At 44.4% G+C, this 12,799-nt stretch overlaps 1 long non-coding RNA gene across 2 annotated transcripts in view; it reads left to right on the forward strand.

The window, feature by feature from the left end:
- Positions 1 to 7,075, forward strand: part of LOC122543926 — a 20,942-nt gene extending 13,867 nt beyond the window's left edge. The window contains exons 2-3 of one of the 2 annotated variants that reach the window (XR_006310189.1): positions 2,691 to 2,835; positions 6,790 to 7,075. This is a non-coding gene — a long non-coding RNA (uncharacterized LOC122543926). Of the gene's footprint in view, positions 1 to 2,690; positions 2,836 to 5,107; positions 5,195 to 6,789 lie in introns of those variants that run through there. The other variant, XR_006310190.1, reaches the window with a different exon arrangement.
- The last annotated feature ends 5,724 nt before the right edge of the window (positions 7,076 to 12,799 follow it).

The raw sequence follows: 12,799 nt of genomic DNA on the forward strand, positions 1-12,799 counted from the left end.
ACAACCCTCCACCACCACCCTCTGTCTTCTACCTTTGAGCCAGTTCTGTATCCAAATGGCTAGTTCTCCCTGTATTCCATGAGATCTAACCTTGCTAATCAATCTCCCATGGGGAATCTTGTTGAATGCCTTACTGAAGTCCACATAGATCACATCTGCTGCTCTGCCCTCATCAATCCTTTTTGTTACTTCCTCAAAAAACTCAATCAAGTTTGTGAGACATAATTTCCCACGCCCAAAGCCATGTTGACTATCCCTAATCAGTCCTTTCCTATCCAAATACATGTACATCCTGTCCCTCAGGATTCCCTCCAACAACTTGCCCATCACCGACGTCAGGCTCACTGGTTTATAATTCCCTGGCTTGTCGTTACCGCCTTTCTTTAACAGTGGCAACCTTCAGTCTTCTGGTACCTCACCTGTGACTATCGATGATACAAATATCTCAGCAGGAGGCCCAGTAATCACTTCTCTAGCTTCCCACAGAGTTCTAGGGTACACCTGATCAGGTCCTGGGGATTTATCCACCTTTACCCGTTTCAAGATATCCAGCACTTCCTCCTCTGTAATATGGACATTTTGCAAGACGTCACCATCTATTTCCCTACAGTCTATATCTTCCATATCCTTTTTCACATTAAATGAGTATTTTGCATCAGTATTTAGTATCTCCCCCATTTTCTGCGGCTCCACACAAAGGCCGCCTTGCTGATCTTTGAGGGGCCCTATTTTCTCCCTAGTTACCCTTTTGTTCTTTGTGTATTTGTAAAAATTCTTTGGATTCTCCTTAATTCTATTTGCCAAAGCTATCTCATGTCTATTTGCCAAAGCTATGCTTCCTTCTTTTTGTTAACCAAACCTTCAATTTCTTTAGTCATCCAGCATTCCCTATACCTTTCACCCTAACAGGGATTTACTTTCTCTGGATTCTCATTGTCTTATTTCTGAAGGCTTTCCTTTTTCCAGCCGTCCCTTTACCTGTGAACATCTGCCCCCAATCGGCTTTCAAAAGTTCTTGTATACCTACCAGCCTTTCCTTTCACCCTACCAGGAATTTACTTTCTCTGGATTCTCATTATCTCATTTCTGAAGGCTTCCCTTTTTCCAGCCGTCCCTTTACCTGTGAACATCTGCCCCCAATTGGCTTTCAAAAATTCTTGCCTAATACCATCAAAATTGGCCTTTCTCCAATTTAGAACTTCAACTTTTAGATCTGGTCTATCCTGTTCCATCATTATTTTAAATCTAATAGAATTATGGTCGCTGGCCCCAAAGTGCTCCCCCACTGACACCTCAGGCACCTGCCCTGCCTTATTTCCCAAGAGTAGGTCAAGTTTTGCAACTTCTCTAGTAGGTACATCCACATACTGAATCAGAAAATTTTCTTGTACACACTTAGCAAATTCCTCTTCATCTAAACCCTTTCTATGTTTGGAAAGTTAAAATCCCCTACCATAACCACCCTATTATTCTTACAGATAGCTGAGATCTCCTTACAAGTTTGTTTCTCAATTTCCCTCTGACTATTAGGGGGTCTATAATACAAACCCAATAAGGTTGTCATCCCTTTCTCAGTTCCAACCAAATAGCTTCCCTGGATGTATTTCCAGGAATATCCTCCCTCAGCACAGCTGTAATGCTATCCCTTATCAAAAATGCCACTCCCCCTCCTCTTTTGCCTCCCTTTCTATCCTTCCTGTAGCATTTGTATCCTGGAACATTAAGCTGCCAGTCCTGTCAGTCCTTGAGCCATGTTGCTGTAATCTTTTAGAATGGGTTGCAGGTTTTGATTCATTCATATGTAAATCCCAGAACTTCTTTCAAGTCACATTCCTGAGATAACTTAAGGTTTTATTGAAAAAAGTGAGGTCTCAGCTCAGACAATGTGTTCAAGGTGTGAGGATGGAGTCTGTACGTATTCCAATCTTGAGTCAGGCTGGTTCTGTTTGCAAAGTAGGAATTTATAAAATGTCACACGGATTATAAAAAATGTTGACTGCCCGTAGATTGTGTGCTTTTTGAACAAAATAAAATGCTCCTGCAAATACAATTCTGCAAATGCAAATTCACCCCATAGACTTACATGTGTGTGTGTGTGTATGCATGCGTGCATGTATGGCAATGAGTGAGTGTGTGTATATATGGGAGAGGGTGTGAAGGTGTGTGTGTGTAATTGATAGAGTGTGTGTGTGTGTAATTGATAGAGAGTGTGTGTGTGTGTAATTGATAGAGTGTGTGCGTGAGTGTGATGGATTATTCAATATATCGCATCAGTGTATGGCACTATGATCTTTTGCTATAAATTCTGTGTCCTATGATCCTACTCCACCTGATGAAGGAGCAATGCTCTGAAAGCTTATACTTCCATTAAACCTGTTGCACTATTACTGCTGTTGTGTGATTTGTCCACCCCAGTCCAACACCGGCACCTCCACATCAAAGTGAATGCTTCACCTTGGACTGACAGGAATGGAGTTTATAAACTCCTTTTATGGAGTTGGGCGGGTGTGTGTGTGTGTGTGTGTGTGGGGGGGGGGGGGAGTGGTTGTAGAGGGAAGGAGTTATCTTCTGCAGAGACACACCAAGATAAATAAAAACTCAGGTTTGGCAGCATTTGTGGAGAGAAAAACTGTGTTAATGCCTTAATAGACAAAGAATTTGGACTAGAAATGGTAACTTTCTTTCCACAGATGCGCCTGAAACTTTTTATGACTCATTCATGACGGCATGTTGACAGCTAAGCCAGCAATTAATGCCCATCCCTAATTGTCCAGAGGGCAGGTAAAAGTCAACCGCGTCACTATGTGGTCTGCAGTCACATGTAGGCCAAATCAGGTAAGGATGGCAGTTTCCTTCCCTAGAGGTCAATAAAAAAACTGGTGGGGGGTTTCCAACAATTGATAATGGTTTTATGGTCATCATTAAACTCTTAATTTTTTTCTTGACTTCAAATTCTACCAGCGATAGCACAAACAAATTGATGAGATGACAAAGTCAGGAAATTAAGGTGAAGAAGGAAATTATACGTGTGACAAAAATCAGGTTGATAATTCAGATGCTGAATTTGGAGGGTTCAGGGGTTCAGGAGAAACAGAGTATGTAAAGACTGGAAACTAATGTTGAAGTTGATCAAAAAGTCTTCTCTCGGTACGTAAAACGTAAAAAGTGGTAAAAGGAGCAGTGAGTCGAATTGGGAACTGAAAAGGAAGCAGAGGGCATGACTGATGTATTAATTAGATTGGATTACTTACAGTGTGGAAACAGGCCCTTCGGCCCAACAAGTCCACACCGACCCGCCAAAGCGCAACGAACCCAGACCCATTCCCCTACATTTACCCCTTCACCTACCACTACGGGCAATTTAGCATGGCCAATTCACCCTAACCTGCACATCTTTGGGACTGTGGGAGGAAACCGGAGCACCCGGAAAAAAACCCACGCAGACACGGGGAGAACGTGCAAACTCCACACAGTCAGTCGCCCGAGGCTGGAATTGAACCCGGGTCTCTGACACTGTGAGGCAGCAGTGCTGACCACTGTGCCGCCCCCTAAATATGGATTTTGACTCGAACTTTGTCAAGGAAGAAGATGCTATGCAGGCCACAGTGAAAGAGGAGGAAATTCAGGTACCTGGAGTGTTTAAAATTGATAAGGAGGAGACATTGGATAGGATGTGCATAAAAGTTAATAAGGCATCAGGAACATATAAAATGAATCCAGTGTAACTGGGGTAAGTGAGAGTGAAAATTGGGTAGGCAATAGCTGTAATTTTCTAATTTTCATTGGACTTGAGGGCAGTGACAGGTCGTTTCAAAAGATGGGGTAAAGATTAGGTCAGTAAAACAGGCGAGTCGGTTGAACTTGGTGCTGGGGAAACCTCCCGAACCAATAATTCAGAACAAACACGTGTTAATTAAGGAAAGCTAGCTTGATTTTGTTCCAGGATAATCATATTTAACTACCCTGCTTACAGTTTTTTGATGGGAGAGCAAAGATTCAAGGTGATGTTGCTGATGTGCTTTTTGTAAACTTGCAAAATGTATTTGGTTAAATGCCATGCAACAGACTCTTGAGCAATGTTAGAACTCGAATAAAAGGGATGGCAGCAAGTTGAATAAGAAATTGACTGGAACACAGGGGAAAGAGATCGTTCGTTATTTGATAATTAGGCTGCAGGAAAGTGGAGTTACTACTGAAGTTAGTAGTAGAGTTCTTTTCCTGATTTACATAAATGAACTTGATGCAATTGAAGCAGAGGAGAAACTCAGCAGGTCTGGCAGCACCTGTGGAAGGGAAACCGCAATTAATGTTTAAAGTCTAGTACCAGGCTCAAAACTGTAACTCTGTTTCTCTCCACCGGTGCTGGCAGATAAGATGAATTTTTCCAGCACTGTCAGCCCTTGTTTCTCTTTCCAGTATCTGCAGTTCTTTGTTATATTTTGGATGGAATTGACCTTTGTGTACAGGGGACAGTTTTACATTTTGCCATGATTTGGAGGAGCCGGTGTTGGATTGGGGTGGACAAAGTTAAAAAATCACACAACACCAGGTTATCGTCCAGCAGGTTTAAACCTGTTATTGTGTGATTTATAACTTCAAATTTTGCATAATTTTAGATGAGCTCAGACTGGAGTTTCTTTGAAGTAATGTTGATGTGCTTCTTTGTGGGCGGCACGGTGGCACAGTGGTTAGCACTGCTGCCTCACAGCGCCTGAGACCTGGGTTCAATTCCTGCCTCAGGCGACTGACTGTGTGGAGTTTGCACGTTCTCCCCGTGTCTGCGTGGGTTTCCTTCGGGTGCTCCGGTTTCCTCCCACAGTCCAAAGATGTGCAGGGTCAGGTGAATTGGCCGTGCTAAATTGCCCGTAGTGTTAGGTAAGGGGTAAATGTAGGGGTATGGGTGGGTTTCGCTTCGGCGGGTCGGTGTGGATTGTTGGGCCGAAGGGCCTGTTTCCCCACACTGTAATCTAATCTCATCTTATCGACAACAATATGTCAGCTTTTTCCACATGCCAGTCCTATGACAGACCAGATTCATTTCACTGAATTTCTCAAACTGCCTTTGTATTTGTGGGTTCTCTCTCAGTTGTCTTTTTTCTCTTTTAAGTTAGTCTCACAGGGTAAGAGATTTGCAGCCAGGAATCTGAAGCCAAACCCCGTATGGATCTGACACCCAATTTATCGCAACCTGAACACCATAGAAAATTTAACATGGAAAAGAAAAAGCTCTGTTCACATTGGAGGGAAACCTTACATGTGTATGTGGGCAAAGCTTCGGCCGATCTGCTCCTCGGATGCTGCCTGGCCTGCTGTGTTTTTCCAGCACCACATTTTTCAAAGCTTCGGCCGATCACCTGACCTGTCAAAACATAAATGCGACCACATCGGGGAGAAGCTGTGGAAATGTGTGGACTGTGGGAAGGGATTCCTCAGACCTGGAAATCCATCAGCACAGTAACACTGGAGAAAGACCATTTACCTGCTATGTGTGTGGAAAGAGATTCTCTTGTTTTTCGAACCTAGGGAAACAGCTGCGAGTTACCACTGGGGAGAGACCATTCATCTGCTCCATATGTGGGAAAGGATTCGCCCAAACATCCAACCTGCTGACGCACCAGCGGGTTCACACTGGGGAGAGACCTTTTAAATGCCCAGACTGTAAGAAGTGCTATAAAAGCTCCAGCAAATTGATGATCCGTCAATGTGTTCACACTGGGGAGAGACCATTCATCTGCTCCATATGTGGGAAGGGATTCACTCAGTCATCCAATGTACTGACACATCAACGAATTCATACTGACAAGAGACCTCTTCAATGCCCAGATTGTGGGAAATATTATAAAGGTACTGGGGAACTGTTGAACCAACCACAAATGAGAGACCGTTCAGGCACTCACATTGTTGGTCTGGGTTCAGATGTTCATGACAACTCGCTGTACACGAGCAAGTTTATACTAGAGAGAGTTAAAAATCACACAACACCAGGTTATAGTCTAACAGGTTTAGTTGGAAGGACTAGCTTCAAAAGCTACTGCCTCCAATTAAACCTGTTGGACTATAACCTGATGTTGTGTGATTTTTAACTTTGTACACCCCAGTCCAACACTGGCGTCTCCAAATCATAATGGAGAGAGGCTGTTCACCTGCTCAGAGTTTGGAGGGGGATTCACTCAGATATCCACACTAGCGAGTTCACACGAAGAGAGATTGTTAGATTACTTACAGTGTGGAAACAGGCCCTTCGGCCCAACAAGTCCACACCGCCTCGCCGAAGCGCAACCCACCCATACCCCTATATTTACCCCTTACCTAACACTACGGGCAATTTAGCCTGGCCAATTCACCTGACCCGCACATCTTTGGACTGTAGGAGCACCCGGAGGAAACCCACGCAGATACGGGGAGAACGTGCAAACTCCACACAGTCAGTTGCCCGAGGCGGGAATTGAACCCGGGTCTCTGGCGCTGTGAGGCAGCAGTGCTAACCACTGTGCCACCATGCCGCCCACACGGTGTTTACTTGCTCCAAATGTGAGAAAGGATTTGCTCAGTAATCCGATCTGCTGACACACCAGCAGGAAGGAAAGAATAGATCAAAGTTCAATATCCTAGACAGGTAACTACAGTGATTGGATTTTAATCATGTCCAAAACTGAACGATGTTCATTGAGGTCTGTTTCTATTGATGTTGATAAACTCCAGCCCCAGTTACATGGGCTAATAATGTGGAGAAACACACAATGTATTGAGTCTTGTTAAATTTCTAACACATGCTGGTTCCGTTTGAAGGATTATCCCTGTTAGGTTTCGATGGGGAAGATGGTCGGGTAAGTTGGAGACCTGCTCCTGGATCTCGGATCAAAGAATGCGTACAGTATGGAGAGAAGCCATTCGGACCATTGAGTCTGCACTGACACTCTGAAGAGCATCGCACCCAGACTGAGCTCCTACACTATCACCGTAACCCCGCATTTTTACCATAGCTACAAGCCTGCACATCTCTAGCCACTATGTACAATTTAGGGTAGCTAATCTGCCCAACCTGTGACTGTGGGAGGAAGTTGGAGCACCTGGCCAAAACCCATGCAGATGTGGAGAACATGCGGACTCCACACACACACACACACACACACACACACACACATACACACAGTCACAAACTGGGGTCCCAGGTGCTGTGAGGCAGCTGTGCTGTCCCCAACCTGCTCTTGGTTAAAGCAGCAATTTGAAGATCTATGAAGTCTGGAGTCCGTGATGGGACACGCCAGCTGAACAGAAGAAGTCGCTGCAGGAGTGGGGTGGGCCTGGTGGCTCAGTGGTTAGCACTGCTGCCTCACAGCGCCAGGGACCCAGGTTCGATTCCAGCCTCGGGCGACTGTCTGTGTGGCGTTTGCGCCGGTTTCCTCAAACAATCCAAGGATGTGCAGGTTAGGTGAATTGGCCATGCTAAATTGCCCGTAGTGTTCAGGGATGTGCTGGCTAGATGGTTTAACCACTGGAAATGTGGGAATATGGGGATAGGGTAGGGGTTGATTAAAAGTATCTGCAAGGTCTAATTATGGAGAAAAGAATGATGGAGTTTTTATTAACACATTTCAGAATAATAGCAGTCTTTTGTTTGGGGAATACCAGATGTGAGTGTACCTTTGGGCTGTTGTGGTTGTGTCCCTGCCTCTGGGTCAGAAGGTTCAGCTTCAGGTTCGACTGTCCCAGAACTGTGCCTTAAACTGTCTCAAATTGATTGAAAAATATGTACAATATCAAATTGATGCAATAAAGTGATTGTGTTGGTGATTGTATCAATATTGTCATGTTGCAGTATTTCATTCCCCTGGAGAGTTCCATTATTTGTCATTTCTGCATATCTCAAAGCTTGCTTTTTCAGCTCCAAAATGAATCTGCCTTGTTAAAACTGAAGTTTCAACATGAAACAAAACTCACGATAAGACCATAGAATCTTGAAGTAGAATTATGCCATTCGGCCTATCGAATGCTCCACCATTTGATTCTGGCTGATATGTTTCTCAACCCCATTCTCCTGCCTTCTCCCTTTAATCAATAACCTTTCTATTATCTCTTAAATATGCCCAATGGCTTGGCCCCCATAGCCTATTGTGGCCATGAGTTTCACAGATTCACCACCTTCTGGCTGAAGAAATTTATGGTGACTCAGCGGTTAGCACCGCTGTCTCACAGCACTAGGGACCCAGGTTCAATTCCAGCCTTGGGCAACTGTCTGTGTGGCGTTTGCACATTCTCCCTGTGTCTGTGTGCGTTTCCTCCCACAAGATGTGTAGGTTAGGGTGGATTGGCTATGCTAAATTGCCCATAGTGTTCAGGGATATGTAGGTTGGGTGAATTGGCCGTGGGAAATAGATAGGGTAGGGGGCAAATCTGGGTTGGATGCTCTTCAGACAGTCAGCATGGACTTGCTGGACCGAATGACTGTAGGGATTCTTAAAATAAATGCTCCGTTATCTCAATTCTAAAGAGTTGTCCCTTCACTATGAGGCTGTACGCTCAGATCCTAGACTTTCGTAATAATGGAAATTTCTTCCCCACATCCACTCTATCTAAGCCTTTCAGTATTCTGCAAGGTTCAATCAAATCCCCTGCTCATCCTTCTAAACTCCATTGCATACAGACCCAGTGACCACTACTGCACCTCATATGACACACCTTTCATCCCTGGAATCATTCTTGCAAACCCTCAATGGACCCTCCAATGTCAGCACGTCCTTAGACACGGGGCCCAAACCTGCTGACAGTATTCAAATACGGCCTGACTAGAGCCTCAGTAGTACTCTGCTTTTGAATTCCAGCCCTCTGGAAATGAATGCTCGCATTGCATTTGCCTTCCTAACTGCTAATTGAAACTGTAACCTTAACAGAATCCTGTACTAGGACTCCTAAGTCCCTTTATGCTTCAGATGTCCGAAGTCTTTCCCCATTTAGAAAATAGTTTGTGCCTCTAGTCTTCCTACCAAAGTACATAACCTCTCTCTTTCCCACATTTTATTCCACCTGCTATTTTTCCCATTCTCCTAGCTTGTCCAATTCCTTCTGCAAACTCATTGCTTCTTCAACACTACCTGTTCCTCCACACAGACTATTTAAGAATACCATCTGAATAAAACCTTTGAGATTTAGTTTGCCACACTATTTTCCAAGAGATTATTATATATTTGAAAAGGAATTTCAGGTATTCTGTGAACATAGGACTGGGAGAAGGCCATTTTGCCTGTTGAACCTGCCCTGCCATTCAGTATTGTAGCTGATTGAATACATCATTGCCTGTATTCCCCCATCCCTTTGTCTGCGTGCGATCGGTTATCAGAAATCTATCACTTTCTACCTTAAACATACTTAAATACTGAGTTTCCACATCCCTCTATGGTAGAGAACTCCACAGGTTCACAACCCTCTGAGTAAAAAAGAATGCTACCCATCTTGGACGTAACGGTGGCACAGTGGTTAGCACTGCTGCCTCACAGCACCAGAGATCCAGGTTCAATTCTCGCCTCAGGCGACTAACTGTGTGGAGTTTGCATGTTGTCTGCGTGGGTTTCCTCCGGGTGCTCCGGTTTCCTCCCACAGTCCAAAGATGTGCGGGTCAGGTGAATCGGCCATGCTAAATTGCCCGTAGTGTTAGGTAAGGGGTAAACGTAAGGGTGTGGGTGGGTTGCGCTTCGGCGGGGCGGTGTGGACTTGTTGGGCCTAAGGGCCTGTTTCCACACTGTAATGTAATCTAATCTAATTGGCATCTCCCTTTTTATTAAATTGTGCCAAGTGGTTCTAGATTCCCAACCAGGGGAAACATCTTACCTTCATCTATCCTGTCCATACATTAAGCAGATAAGAGCTAGGAGCAGGAGTAGGCCATCCGGTCCATTGAGCCTGCTCCGCCATTCAATAAGATCATGGCTGATCTCTTCATGGACTCAGCTCCACTTACCCTTAAGTCCTTTACTGTTATAACTATCCTTGTCTTAAAAAAAACATTCAATGAGGAAGCCTCAACTACTTCACTGGGCAGAGAATTCCACAGATTCACAACCCTTTGGGTGAAGAAGTTCCTTCTCAATTCAGTCCTAAATCTGCTTCCCTTTCTTTTGAGGCTATGCCCCCTCGTTCATGGAAACTTTGTAAGTTTCAATGTGGTCATCTTTTTTTTATAAGAATACAGACCCACTTTTCACAATCTCTCTTCATAGGATGATCCTGCCATCCTGGGTCAAATCCAGTCAACCTTGGTTGCATTCCCACTCTGGCATTATTATCTTTCCTGGGATGAGATCAAACCTGCACACGATACTCCAGGTGCAGTTTAACCAAGCTGCTATTCAATTAAAGCACTATTCCTGGCTCAAATCCTTTTGCGATCCCAGTAGCTTGCTGCATGTTAGCCTTCAGTGACTTATTGACAAACACAACTGGATCTCTTTGTACATGAACACTTGCAACGTCTTACCATTTCTGAAATACTCGTACGCATCTATTTCTTCAAAGTGGATAACCTCACATTTTTGCAAATTACATTCCATCTTCCATGTTCTTGTCCATTCACTAAGCCTGCCCAAATTGTCCCGAAACCGCTTTCTATCTTCCTCACAACACACATTCTCAATTGGCTTTATAACACCTGAACACTTGGAAATGTTACATTTAATCCCAAGTTCCAAGTCATTGATACATGTTGTGAACAGCTGGGGCCCAAGAATTGATCCAAGTTAATCAAACATGATTTCTCATTAGCAGATCTATGCTGACTCTGCCCAATTAGATCATTATCACATCTATCCAGGTGTCTATTTATTTCAAAATTTATAATAGATTCTAGCATTTTCCCCATTGCTGATGTAATGCTAACAGGTCTGTAGTTGCTTGTCTTCTCTCCTGCTCCCTGAAGTAATGGAATCATGTTTGCTATGTTCCAATCTGTTTCTTCGTGCTTAACTAATTCCATTCATACATGTTTAGTGTACAAAACTTGCGATCTTAGTTTGCCTCCCAATCAGAAAATATGTCTCTTGTAAAATGTGAATGAGTCTCTCTTCAGATCTGTGTCGATTAATACAATATGAAATCTAAAACTGAGCTGTGCAGATATTCTCGGTTGAATTCTGTCTGCCAAACTGGATGATTTCAGTCAGCTTGACAATTAAACTGGCTTCAGCGCCCTGGATCCGGGAGGGGAAAACTTCAACACAGGACAGTGATGTGCTGGAGATTTCATATACCCAGATATGAAATAACATCATAACTGGGTTGGCTACTTCTGCAGACATGGTAAACACTGGTCCCCATTGAATTGTATCCCTTAGCTCCAGAAGTGTGTCATAACGTCTCTGAATAGGTTGATTTAAAAAATAATCTAGCCGTCATTCCTTTCAGGATGGTCAAGGAAAACAACACACTGTCACCTGTGTGAACCAAAATGTGAGTGTCATTGCTGCCTGTAGCAGAGAAAGAGACAGAGCTACAGCAATGTGCGACTCTCAACTGCCCTCTGAAGTGACTTGGTAATTCAGTTGTATCAATTGCAATGAAGTCTCAACAAAGCAATGAAACCGGTTGGACAACCGGTTTCAGCACTGCAAATGGTAACGGAAAAAACAGCCCGGTCTATCCTGCAAAGTCCTCTGTATTAATATCTGGGGCAGGGAGGTGCTAGTGCCAAACTGGGGGGGACTGTCCCACAGACTAGTCAAACAACAACAGCCTGACATTGTCCGTAAGGTATGATTCCACAAGTATGACTACGTCCCAGGCATCACTATCACCATCCCTGAAGATGTCCGGTCCCACCAGCAGGACAGATCCAGGAGAGGTGGTGTCACAGTGGGATACAGACAGGAGGGAATTGCTCTGACAGCCCTCAACATTGACCCTGTTAAGTCTCGGGGCATCAGGTTAAACAAACACATGGAAACTCAGCTGTTGAATCACTACATATTGAACAACACTTGGAGGAAGCACTGAGCATGGCAAGGGTGCAAAATGTATTCAGGTTGGGGGGATTTCAATGTCCACCACCAAGAGTAGTTCGGCAGCAGCATTATTGAGCTGCTAGACTGGGTCTGCAGTAGGTGGGGAGGGAAAACACACTTGACCTCATCCTCACTGCGTATGTCCATGACAGTATCGGTAAGAGTGACCACCACCTTCCTTGTGGAGATAACAATTAGCCTTCACATTGAGAATATGCGCCATTGTGTTGTAACGCATTATCACTGTGCTAAATGGGTGTAGATCTGCACAGATCATTGAAGGTAGCAGGACAGGTTGGGAGACTAGTTCATAAAGCGTACAATGCTCTCAGCTTTATTAATAGCGCACAGAGGGATCCAAGATGGTGGCGACCCAGCAAGACTGAGTCTATAGTGCTCTTCCCAAGACTTGGGTACAGTGGGTCACCCACCCCCTACCACGCTCACCAAATCATTTATAATAGTTGTGTAATTTAATTAGTTGTGTAATATTACATTTAAACAATTTAATCCTAAGTAAAAATAACTAAAGGGAAGGGAGCCCGCAGCTCTCAGCAAGCAGGAACCCCTCCCCCACCCTCTCCAGCTGCAGCAGAGGCGTCCACAGCCGCCCCGGGGGACTTACCTACAATGACAAGCCTCGCAGAAATGATTTCCAAGCTGGATTCGAAGATCGATGCCTTTATTGCAGAATCCAGAAATCATTGGGATTCGCTCTCGGCCGCGCTGCAGAAGCACGACCGAGAAATCCAAGAAATCGAGCGCCGAGTCGGAGGGGCGGAGTTAAAGGCCGCGACCTCCGAAACTAC

The sequence above is a fragment of the Chiloscyllium plagiosum genome, chromosome 45, assembly GCF_004010195.1.
Source record: "Chiloscyllium plagiosum isolate BGI_BamShark_2017 chromosome 45, ASM401019v2, whole genome shotgun sequence".
NCBI lineage: Eukaryota > Metazoa > Chordata > Chondrichthyes > Orectolobiformes > Hemiscylliidae > Chiloscyllium > Chiloscyllium plagiosum.